General features: G+C 45.9%; 1 protein-coding gene across 1 annotated transcript in view; it reads right to left on the bottom strand.

Annotated features, from left to right (window-relative positions):
* The window catches only part of LOC135911482 (G1/S-specific cyclin-D2-like), a 353997-nt gene extending 341613 nt beyond the window's left edge, over positions 1-12384 (bottom strand). Inside the window, exon 1 of the mRNA XM_065443790.2 lies at positions 12026-12384. The gene's annotated coding sequence lies outside the window, so the exon portion shown is untranslated. The remainder of the gene's footprint in view (positions 1-12025) is intronic.
* Positions 12385-12841: the final 457 nt, after the last annotated feature.

Genomic DNA, 12841 nt, shown 5'->3' with positions numbered 1-12841 from the left:
ACTTTGGCTAAATTGGTTGCAAATGAGCAGAATTCAGTATACATTAAATCTTGGCAAAGCTGCAAGTTTGGCAGTTGCCTTTATTATTAAGCAGATGGCGCATGTTTCTGGTGGTTACCGACTACGACATACATCTCAGCACATCGCCTCCAAGATTCGTGAGCGTGTCGCGGGCATCTCGGAGGTCATGTCAAGGAGCTGAACTAAGTTCACAACGTTCTTGGTCATGCGTCACTTCCGGAGAGCGGTTTCAGTCTGCGTGTCAGAGGTGTCTATTTCTGTAAGTTTATTGAGACGCACCCCTTCGCGTTTCAAACGTGAAATTTTGTGCCAAGGCTCCTTTATATCTGCACTGCCTGAATGTAGGCTTTTTATACAGTCCAAAATTTCGTTGCAGTTGCTGAAAACTGCATTTATTGTCTATGCGTCCTTTCTGTTACGCTGTCGTTGTTGTTCTTCGCAATCAGGATGCTTCTTCGTCCCCAACTTCACTCTCGCCTTTCCGCAAAGAAAAGTAAACACTACTTCGCACCACACGGAAACATAAGTGAAACTCAGAGCGCTATGACACTGCGCTGTTGGGTGTCAAACATGCTAAACATACTAAACAGAGCGCCGTCGAGCCGCCGTAGCATTTGCACAATGCGAGCCCGGCGCCGCGCAGCCTCCGAGAGGGGTGGCGGCTGTCCACGTATTTCGGGGGCCATAGCAAGCGATGGTGCAGACGAAGAGACGTTGCAACGCAAAAAAATAACAATATCAGTAAATAACAAATTATCGAGCGCACGTCATGTCCATTGTAGAAGCCCGCTGTTGTTGCACTAATTCAGAGCCATTCGAATCGCGGACGTCTGCTTTTTTAATGTGGAGCTTTGACTAACCTCTCAGTTTAATGAAAATGCGTACGTATATGTAAATGATCTTTGTCGCCGAACAGACAACTGATACAGCCCTCAGTGTTTACCTGTATCAGGTATTGCCAATGAGCGCACCCGTGTTCTGCGTGACCAGCCAATACATCCCGACATAATGACGCCTAGACATATAATGTCGGTTCTTAGGCATTTCGGAAGCGCACAGACCTCTTGATGAAATACCTCGTAATAACGGTGTCTTTTATTTTCTTATATATCTTACATTTAGTCTACTCCATTCATTGGACCAGTCGTTATATGTGCCTCTGGATATTGTTAGGAAAGGCCTGCCGAGGTGCCAACACGCAATGTTTCTCAGCCAGCTGCAGCAGCAGGGTTGGCGTTTTCTGGAAAGCCACCGTCATCCTCTGGCCTCTCGGCGTCACGATGTCTGCTGCGCGACCGTCTGTGTGCGGCGGACAATACGCCGCGTCCGCAACTCTTCGTCGCGGAATTGCCGAGATGAGTTCGACGAACCAGGCTTTGTTACGGAACACGCCACCGCTGATCTGGTCTGCCGTGAGCAGACCAGATCGGCGGTGGCGTGTTCCCGAGGGAATGTATCTGGCGGCAACGTCCCACGCGCCTTTCAGGAAGCAAGACAACGGAGAACCGGCGGCCACGTTGCGGGGGTCAGCTTGGGGAATAAGAGGCGCCTCCGTCAAGACGCAAGCCCCGAGTTCTGCGAAGCCCGTCTCCCCTCGGTGGGGGCTGTGAAACGAGTGCGTACGTGTGTGTGTGTAAGCCCTGGCGCTCGAAGGCGGCTCGGCTACGATGACTGGTCGAACGTTTCCCTCACCTAGGGATATAGAGAGCACGGAGTGTTTATAAGCAGCTGTTTGTCGCTGCTGGGGTGTGCTCCTCAGTGTGCTCTGTGATCGTGCTCGTATGCTGAATGCTTTGTCTTGCGTGCTCCATTTGGGAGCCACGCTAGACTGTTGACTGTATCTCTTGTTCTAATGCAAATATCTGTAAATAAATCCTGATCGCCTAGTCCTGTCCTCCCAAGTTTCTCCCTACGACCTACAACCCTTACAGCTGGTGGCAGCGGCGAGATCGTCCGACAACCCTGACAGTATGTGCCCTCTCGTGGTTGGTCCCCCGAGAATGGTATGTAGCATTGTGAGACAAAGGGCATAGAAGCCCTTTGTATCACATATGTATGTGTGTATGTATGTATATATGTATGTATGTATGTATGTATGTATGGATGGATGGATGGATGGATGGATGGATGGATGGGTGGATGGATGGATGGATGGATGGATGGATGGATGGATGGATGGATGGATGGATGGATGGATGTGTGTGTATGTATGTATGTATGTATGTATGTATGTATGTATGTATGTATGTATGTATGTATGTATGTATGTATGTATGTATGTATGTATGTATGTATGTATGTATGTATGAAATGATCGAGAAAACGATATTCACTGTAAAGTGAAGAAAATAGGTTATTACATCAGCCAGGCGTACGTGTCTCCGGTGCGTGTAGTGAGATAGCGCACGAAAGAAAAAGGACATTTAAATGGACATCCGAACGCCGCGCACGACTTCCTATGCATTGTCGCGTACACACCTGCACGTCCTTGCCCTCCTTCCATCTTTATGCTGGGAGTTTGGGCATTCAGTTGCGTCAGCCGAGCTTTCGCCATTGTCCAAGTATATTCTCTCGGTTCCTGACAAAAGAAGAAAGAATAACAAGGAAAACAGCCAGCCAAGCGGTTGCGCGGCATTGCGGAACCACACTCCGAATCTCGTTAAACATATGTTCCTAGAGTAAGTGAAACATTTTTGCATGTTCGTTCCGCTTACTTAAGAGATCCTTTGTGAAACAAAATTATAGGGCCATATAGACACTAGAAGCTTCACAGAAAGAAGAACCGATGTCCAAGGGCGCTCCTTCCACTTAAGTTCTACCATATTTCTGTAACGTATTAAAGGACACTATTTCTACTCAGGAATTCAATTACTACTTTAAATGCGGAAGCATTTCTATGCTTACCGAATAAGAAAAACTGTCCGTCCGTCCGTCCCGTAAGACGATCGTTTTCAAGATAGCGCCCGCAGCAGCGAGTGAATTCCCTTTCGTGCTGCCTCTTTCTTCAACGCGAGCTCGGCGGCGAGAGCGCACAAGGCTGTCGGCAGTCGGCGCTCTCTGTCGCCATCGCTGATCGCTTTCAAAATGTGGCCGCGCAGCCGTCGCCGGAGTGCGGTAGATCACGGTTCATAATGGTTCGACGCGGCTGGATAAGGTGCTAAAAAGCAATGACGGCCTATAATCACAGGAACGTCATCAGCGCACCTGGTGTCGCCAGCTGCAGTAGTCTGCTCGCGTCATCAGTTCACGTTGCGCTGCCGTCCGCAGCAGTTCGTGTCGTCGCAGCGCCGTCGTTTACACTGGTCGGATCAAGTTTAGTAACACTGGTAATGACACCATGTAAAGCGCAGATTAGATAACCGTCGGACCATTAGGATGACAGAATGGGTAACAAGAGAAGGGAAGTGCAGTAGAGAACGGCAGAAGACTATAAGTGGTGCGACGAAATGCAGAAATTTGCTGGTGCTAGTTGGAATCGGTTGGCGCAGGACAGGGGTAATTGGAGATCGCAGGGAGAGGCCTTCGTCCTGTAGTGGACATAAATAGGATGCTTATGATGATGATGATCATCATCATCATCAGCGGAGGTGAGGAAGTGGCACTATGCTTACGCATGCTTAGACAACTCCCACAGGAGTTCCTGCGTAAATGTTTTTATTGCGATAGCAGCTTGCGAACACCCGAAGTGAATTTCCACTGTCGCCGTGACGTTTTCCATATAATTATGTGTATGTATGCTGTATCTATATAAGGGCAATGAACTAGGCTAGTTAGTGGCTGTTAGTAGTTTTTTCTTGTGCTGTTCACTTGATGACGAGGACGGGCGCCACCCGCACCATCCGTTGTCGTCGTCTTTGTTCCCGTTCTGGTCATTAAATAGGCAGTGCAAGAAAAAAGTATGTATGCTTCTCTACGCCATATATACAAGGCAGATGCTATAATAGCCAACCGCCAAAGTTCCTCAAAGCAGGTCTTACGATCTTCATTAAATTATTACTCAGCAATATTGAGAATTGCTGCGTGCGAATAAAATTCATCAAACGTTTCATTCTCAAGGCATTTCTTTTTTCTTAAGTGTTCTCAGACGATTCAAAATTGCAAAGCAATATAGTGCTCATTATCTAGAGATGATGTAACTTCATTGCCGCGCCTCGAGATCTCAAAGCTTTTAAGGGTGCGAGGATCCTCGTATAGTTAAAATAACGTTCGAGGAGTCTAAGTGCAACGGTAAACTTTGCTATCGTAGGTTTAGCAGCTTCGCTGTCGCAATTTCGCCCTTCGGGAAAATTGTGGTAGCTAAACAGCAATAGCTAAATTGCGATAGCTCAATTGCGGTAGCTAAACTGCGATAGCGAAATGCGATAGCAAAATTGGCATTTATTGTCAATTTTTCAGACCTGTTTCAATGGCAAGTGGAACATAAATGGAATGGAATTAAATGTGTTCGTTCGTATTGCCGCGGTCTTCCTCGCGTTGTACCTCTACGGCTTCGCCATTGTAAAGGATGTAGCATGTACACATCGAATGGTTCCGTAGGTTTACATTTATCCCTTTCACGCCCTGCATGCATTTTTCTGTGTGCAGATGCAGTGCACCAAAAGCAAAAGCGCTAATGAAAATAATGATATTGAGAGATTGTGAGGTCCATTTTCGGCCAGCATTAACTTTGCGTTGACATTGACTGGGCTAGGAAGATAGCTTGGGGCCCAAGTAATGGAGCGCATCTCGAAGAGGTCTCTGCTACTTGACACCACCTCGCGTCGACAAGAAAAAGCTAAGGCAAGCGATAGCTGTGATTGAACGTTTTGCGCATGTGCACTGGGCTTTGCTATAGGTGCCAGTGAGATGTCACCTAGGTTCACGTCTTTCGTTGTTTTTCATGACGCTTATACATTAGGCACGTTTATCATGCGGTGGGATAGCGGTTTTTCGAGTATCTCAGACACAGTCGGTAGCTATATGGTTAATGTTCTCATGTCTGACATTCCCGTAGAGATTTGTCACATAAAGTGCACATGTAAACTTGACAAAGGACGCCAAAGAATCGAAAATCCTTAACCCGTTCTACATCAGTGCGGTTTTCATAATTTTGACAACGCATGAAACGTGCAGGAATCGTCGCACGAAGGGGTTAAGATGGCGTCAACTGCCACCTCATTTTTGTTCTGCAGACAGCTCCGCCCCTCACGGCATTCTCCCGTTGTAAATGTTTCGAATCGGAGATTTCGATCTCTTTCTTTTGCACTTGAAATGGGGGAATAACTGCCCCGTACCAAATTGGAACATTGGGTGAAGAATAATGAAAAGGACTCGGAGCTTACCTTCAATACACTGTAGATATAACTGGCTAGTTATGTATTATTGGGTTTGGTGTTTTTGCAAGCAATATATGAATATGTTGCTGCTATGAGTAACAAAATGGTGTTTTTTACCCAAGAACTCTTTAGCAGTTTAGAGCCTGTTGTAGCACACAATGTTCTGTTAGCCGAGAAAAAACGATAGTATTGGTGGGCTAAAACCGCTCGCTGTTTGGCGTACTGGCCCTTAGATGACAATATATAATCGGCGCGAAAAATACGGAAACGAACGAACAAAGACATGGACACAAACAAACTGACAGTACTGAATCCCTTAACTCTTGTAAATTGCGAATGTTAACTACATATTACGAGAGACCCTTCCAAGGCTGGATGGTGCAAGGAAGGGCTGAGAAGTTCGAATCTCGTGTTTGACTGAAGGTACATTGGTAAAAGCGAGTACATTTTTCCGACTTCACATGCCGATGTGGACGGATGAGTGACGATTCACAGTTTGAAGAATAAACGGGACATGCGGGTTTACCGGTGCAGAGAAGTAGTGTCTGTCATGTTAAACCAGCCGGGCAAATGCTTCACTGACCGCTGTAAGTATCGACCTTTCACTTTGGTAAGCTTAACGGTGTTTTCAACTTTTTTGCTTCTGTGCAAGCTTCCCCAATTCGAGAGTATTTCCAAATAGCTTTGCCCGCTTTGAAAGGAAGTAATTCGTTTTGTTTCTAGCTGATTTCAGATGCGTATTTCGGCTGACGGAAAGTTCTTCCGCATTGGATGTGACGTTCGACGTCCCCATTTGCAAAATGCCGGCATTCAAATCAGCTCGCGAATTTCACTCTCTTAGAAGGCCATGCATTATTTCTGTCACGTCGCTACCCAGCAAGAGCGAACATCGGTGTCAAAACACTCAAGAAGATGACAGGTTGTAAGACTAACAAAACTGTCGACGCTAGCAACACCTGCTTCACGCTTCGAGATAGCAGAGCTGGTGGTAAAGGTCAGGCGGATTTCTATGCCACAACGGTGGCCCAAAAAATAGATACAGTGTGTATCTGGAGCGACTGTCTCGGATCATAAAAGATAGTGAATTCGAGACAATGTAACAATTTTTACTGACGAAGCAGCGTAGTAAAGCGGTGAACATCTAAACAATACGAAGAACTACAATGCGAGAAACCGCGGATAGCTTAGGGGATGTTGCAGATTTCTCACAATGCTAAATTGTTTTTTTTTCTTCTTTGTTTTCTATTTTATGCATGTGCAGTGATATGTCTTTATGCAAGGGTCCTTTCATTCCGTCCTCACGGAACCTGAAGCACTGGATTTACTGTATAGGCTAACTCTGTTGAGCACACAAGCAGAGTGTAACACTCGCCAAACATGGCGTCCGAACGTTGATCTCGGAGGCCACTCACCGAGCTTATATAATGTATTTTGTTGCATGCGCAGCACCGTCACGACGAAACCTAGCTGAAACCACCGATGTGCCCGTACCGTCAACCTAATTAATGCGCATTACGCGTGCACGACCGATCTCCTAATACTTCGAACAAACCGGCCAAGTGTAAGGTGAACGGCAATGAAATAGCGGATGACGCGAGCAAAAACTCAGTTCTGTTGCATGTTCGTTGAAGTAACTGGGCGTTAATAGCGGGCGTGGTGTTTTTCAAGCCACATTTGCCGCTTTTCTTCCCAGCCTCTTGCAACTTGTCAACTTGTCGGAAAGTAAAAAAAAATAAACTTCAAGCTTCAAGTGTTGATAAGTTTATTTCAGATGTGAAATAAGCCTCCACAGTAAAGGAAGCGGACAATCACTTCAGAATGAAATTCGACACCAGGCTATGTTCAGTAGAGGTTAGCTTAAAATCTGGTTGAAAATTTGTGATAACCTGGTGGTGGGATCTTCACCTCAACAATGGTCCAAGAGTCGGAAGAGTATCATTCATCATAACTCTGGTCCAGCATTAACAAAAAATAAGAACCCCTAAGTATGCGGTTCTGTGACGCCAGTATACGCTGAAATTGGACAGAAATCGACAGGCTGATTGTCCAATTCGAACAATAGCTTCCGATAGACCCGCTGAGATGTGCTGCTGAGATGCGCTAAGTTGTTAGATCTATTGGTCAATGACATGATGCGTACATGTCGATGCTGTGACGCACTGCCTGCCTACAATACCACTACACTGATTACAAAATCGGCCCAGATTACATTCACATCTTTTCATCTTCTGAGATATCTGTTCTTTAACCAGTCAGTATTTGGTTTACTGAAGTACGTGCACTCATGCGAAGCAAGCAGCAAGTGGACACGGCAATAGATGAAAAGATCCACATTAATACTCTTGCGAGGACATTCTTCGTGCACTGCTATGAGGATATTCCCAGCGAGTCACTACTTTTAGTGTGTTTTGTCCACACCCATGCGTCACCGACGGCGCCCTCCAAGTAACAAAGAGTGATGACAAAGGCTGTGCTTTTGTTGACTCCAGGCAACGGGAGCAATTTCAGAGCCGGAAGCACGTCTGCGGCGCCATGTTTCGGACCACCCCTGATACATTGCCTTCGGGATCGGCGCAGTTTACCTTGCCAGAAAGCCGTCTGGCAAAGTGTAGGGAAGAGCCGACAAATTCTGCGCTTTCATAACCTGTTTTCAAGACAAAAATAAATTATGCAATTTTACGCGCCATCACCACGATATGATTACGAGGCAAGCCGCAGAGAGGGGGTTGAAGGCATATTAATTTTGACCCCCTGGAGTTACTCATCGCGCACCTAAATTTACATACACGAGTGTATTTGCATTACACCGCCATCGAAATTTCTTCAGGGTTGGAAAGTCGGTAAATACCAAACAGAGTTATGAATTACCGAATAAAATATGCACAAGCTCCACCGGTCATATGCACAACTCTTATAAATATATGACTACACGTACACCTGTCATATAAATGTGCACAAGCTCCACCTGTCATCGCTTGCTACGTATGTTCAAACCAAGCGGTACAGCTTTGTACACTCAGACAAGTGTGACGACTTGATACGTTCGCAGAAGGAGAAAAAAACGCAGACCAGGTTTTCTTTGGGGGGGGGGGGGCTAAAAAGCCGGAAAATGTCGCCTATTTTCGGAACATTATTGGTCGGTAGAACGTTCAGTTTCAGGCAGTAGCGTGGTGCTGACAGTGAGGAAGGAAAAAGAAAACGGATTACTCAAATCTGTCCAATTATTGTTCTCCGTTCAGGGCATCTCACTTTTTATTATTCTGTTGTTTTCTAAGCGGGATGGCACGAGCTGGAATAAATGTTGAACGCTTGGACTGCATGGAACAGGCCACGTGGCTGGGCGTCACACCTTTATTCTATTATTCTGTTCTATACTGTAGTCCCGTGTGAAGACTCATTACAAGACTTGGAAAGTTGCCGACACCTTGCAGTTTCTTCTCCGATCATGTCATCAGTACCAATGCAGCAAGAAAAAAAAAACAAGAAAGCACGGCATCACTGTGAGACCTCCTCCAAAGTTCTTATATAGCTGCAGTGGGAGCAAATATTGCCGTGTCCACTTACTGCTTGCTTCACATGAGTGCACGTACTTCAGTAAACCAAATACTGACTGGTTAAAGAACAAATATCTCAGAAGATGAAAAGATGCCACATAAAACGAAAAAGAAAAGACTATAGAAATTAGGCGATAAAGCCATGTTTGCGTGTTTGTCTGCAGTTGCCTCTTGCACATAATTCGCGTAACCCTCAACAGAACGCATTTGATAACAAACGTTTGAAAAAAAAAACAAGCCGTCAAGAAACAACAGGCCGTGGCGTCGTGAGCACATTACAGGCGTCGCGCGCGCTCCGATGAAACCGCGAGCGAATAACAGCTGGCCGCTTTTAACCTTTGCGAACCTCGCCGGGTTTCCTGTACATGGGCGCTGCGGCCTTGCTGCGCCCTTGCAGTGTGGGGCCAACCAATCACAGCGGAGCAACGCGTGCGCTGCTGGGTTCCTTGCAGCACCACCAGATGGCGCTCTCCTCCGCGCATGCGCGGCTGCGCCGGCCGTGCAGAGAAAGGAAAAGAACCAGAAAGCTCGCCTTCTGGCATCCGCGGCTGCATGGCAACGAGGAAGTAAACGTTTCTTGCGGACAGAATGAATTCCACTTGCGCTACGTACGTATGCGCACGCTGCCTGTGAAACCATGAAGCGTTCAAGGCGTCCGTCGTACTCGCTAGCAGTCAGTAACTCCGCTTAACAAAAGGCTCGGTATAATTTGGGTCCACCTGCGCTTGCGTGTGTGTGTTTGTGCATGTTTATGTGATTTTGTGTGTGTGTGCGTGAGCGCATTGATTTTCTTGTGTTTCGACTCTTTGTGCACTCACACAAAGCCTCGTTGTATATGGATTCATTAGATCTGTTGCATATTTCATCACTCTGTCGCCAAATGTGTTTGTCACATTTTTTCCTTTAATGATCACCTTGCTCCGAACGACTTTCGAATTGAATTGTCGGCTACACTGAAAGTATTCTTTATTGATCGGTTTCGATTTATAGATCACGCTTCTTGCTTCAAGCGTTCGCAGAAATACTTGGAGTACTCAAATCGTGAGTTTAAGGATATCAAAATACTTAACGATGTTCACGGTTTTGTCTTGATGTGATGACAGCTGGAAGAAATGTTTCGCGCGGTACAGGCGTCCAATTGTTATGAAAGTGCCGCTGATGCAAGTGAAACGTCATTGACTTCAGAAAGTGCAAACATCGCATTCACTTTGCCGCCAAGATTGCCGAAAGGAAAGAGCAGCCCGTGATATGAAACATCTATAGAAAGACTGACCTGCGCTGCGCGCAATAAATGAAAGAACTGAAAGAAGAAAAAAATATTGATATCGCGAAAATGAGGAAAGGACGGAACGCTTGTCCCATGGTACTCGCTTCTGGTCACAGGGCCCTGTCTGACGTAGTGAGTGCTTTCATCCATGCAAGAAGACGCGCACGATACTAATTTCTACGTTACCTGCTCTGCCTATACGGTATATATCTTAAATTACTATCATTCAAAATTTTGAAATCAATCTTATTCATTGGTTTTAAATTTCACCGTCCAGTTATTTGGTCTCGCTGCTCAATTACATAAACGCTGTTTTATTCGCAGTCACACCTTTTCGTTGTGTGCTTTATTATTGGCCATTAACTGAACGCAAAATTTACAGTCACTTTAGCATCCGCCAAAGAAGGTCAAAGCGAAAGCCCGCGCCCTCAAGAGACGTCCATTAAGTTACTTGACATTCTCATTTAGATCCTTTGTTACTTCTTATTACTTGTTTTCTCCCATTAAAGGCCTGGTTTCGAGAGCCTTCATTAAAGCGACCTTAATTACCTATGCCTTAATCAACTTCGCCCTAATTAATACCAAAGGTCACCGGTTGGACTCCCACCAGAGGTCGAGGGTTCAAGTGCTTTAATTAACTCTATAATAATTAACTGTGCCTCTTTTGGGGAATCATTAGCGGCATCGGTGGGGAAGAAGCGATGTGGAAGAACACGACGATGAACTCGTCAGCAGTGGTGATTTTCTGTACCTCACAACGCGACCTTGAAACAGAGATATAAGGCTTGCGCCATAAAATTACCCCATTATTGGTATTACCCTACTGTGGGTACGAGCCATGTTTTGCACGCACATGAACAACAACAACAACGTAGGTCTTACGCGCGAGGAAAGAATTTCTGTAGAATTAAAGGACCGATAATGTTTTTTTTAATGAGTGGATGCTCATGAGGATTGAATTCTAGGATTGAATACTCTGATTTGGATAAGCATGCAGCCGTGGTTTCGACATACGGCAGTTTGAACAAGAATGTCGTTATGTACATAAGAAAAGCTTGCACTTATTTTTTTTAACACTGCTCAATTTTTCCGATAAGAAACAAGAGAAAAGGCAGATGGCAGAACCAGTAAACTTTTCATTGTAATGTAGTGAACTGAACTGAACAAAAAAGTAAGAATAATAATTAAAAAAGAACTTCGTAGTGTCTGGCATCTGATCGCAATAGCGCCGCGTAAATCATACTCTTATTCATTATCATCCCTTGTAGAGGTGCACCAACGCAAAGAACCGAGTCTGTCTTCCTAGCGCGACAGCAATATAACTTTTGAGTCTTTCACAACGCGTGGCCTATGACGGGCTTTCCTGCGAGGCAGTCCACGTAGCCAGTTGACAGGTGGATTTTTTCTGAGTCGGAAATCCGGAGCAGTACCAACTTGAAGTCGCTCAAAATCTTGAAGTTAAAAGGTGTTAACATTGCTCGCGAAACCAAAATAACTCTTAACACTTCTTTGCTTTCTTCTTTTTTTTTTTGCTTTCATGGACCAAGCATCCGACGCGCTAATTCGTACATTTTTAAATTACACTTTCTACTCTCTGCGTCACCAATACACTGCACGCAACCTGACAGATTCACTTCTATCGCGTACTTTTTTTTTCCCTCCACTAGAGGTCGGCTTGCTTGAAGGAGTCGCTTTTTTAACCTACGCAGGACATTAAGCAGTACATTAGCAAGAGCTTGGTGGCGCAACCCACTGCCCCGTTGCAAAGTGGACGCTCATAACATTCAACCATCCATCGAACGAGAAAAAAGGGATCGCATCGACTTCCGTATCGGCAAAAGACGTGGCAGGCGCCACAAGCTGCTCACCCGTTCGTGGTTTTCAAAGACACTCGCGGTCCTTTTTGTGCAGCCGGCTTTCTCACTGCTTTTTTTGTTTGTGTTACATTCGATGGCACGGCAGGACGATGCTGCGGTGTGATGCGGTGGAGCAGAAAAAAAAAAAACGGAGCCGACGAAGCCGTTCCTGGAATTCGGGGCGGGGGGGAAAGAAACGAAAGCCCAGAAGGCGGCACACACTGCACGGTTATCCGAGATCGTCCTCACGTTCGTAGAGACAGCGTACGACTGCGAGCGCTATGTCGCCCTTCGCTCTTCAGTGGCTTTATCCTTCGTCATTGTTTTTGTTTTTTCATTTTTTTCATTTTTTCACTTTCTCTCGCGCACTTGTTTCGCCCATAGTTCATGCGTGTTTCGCCCCGGCGAACTATTCGTTCAGTCGGCGCCACCGGTCTGCGCTGTTCTTTTTTGCACGCAAGCAACGTTGGGCCTGGCGTGTCTCTAAGCCGTAGTTGCGTGCAGTTTGTTCGCGGCCACCGGCACGTCAACGGGTCGACTGGGCAGCTTGCGAGACAAAGGGTAGCGCGTACACTCGCGTTCTCAAGGGCGAAGCTCCGTCTTTCTTTTTTTTATTATTTATTATTATTTTTTTGAACGTACGAATCAATGCGGGCGACTGCCCGCAGAACTAGTAGCAGACAGAAGTTCCCGGGCATCAGTCCTGCGAGCCGAAAACTAATCCGCAGCCTTGTGTTCCTGCCAGCGTACAATAGCGTATGTGTGCTTTTAAGTATGCGTGTGCGTTTCGCCGAGTTTCTATATGCCGATGAACACTCGTATGCACAG

This window comes from Dermacentor albipictus, chromosome 10 (genome assembly GCF_038994185.2).
Source record: "Dermacentor albipictus isolate Rhodes 1998 colony chromosome 10, USDA_Dalb.pri_finalv2, whole genome shotgun sequence".
Lineage (NCBI taxonomy): Eukaryota > Metazoa > Arthropoda > Arachnida > Ixodida > Ixodidae > Dermacentor > Dermacentor albipictus.
The sequence above is the reverse complement of the archived record's forward strand: the minus strand, read 5'-3'. Positions and strand labels throughout refer to the sequence as shown.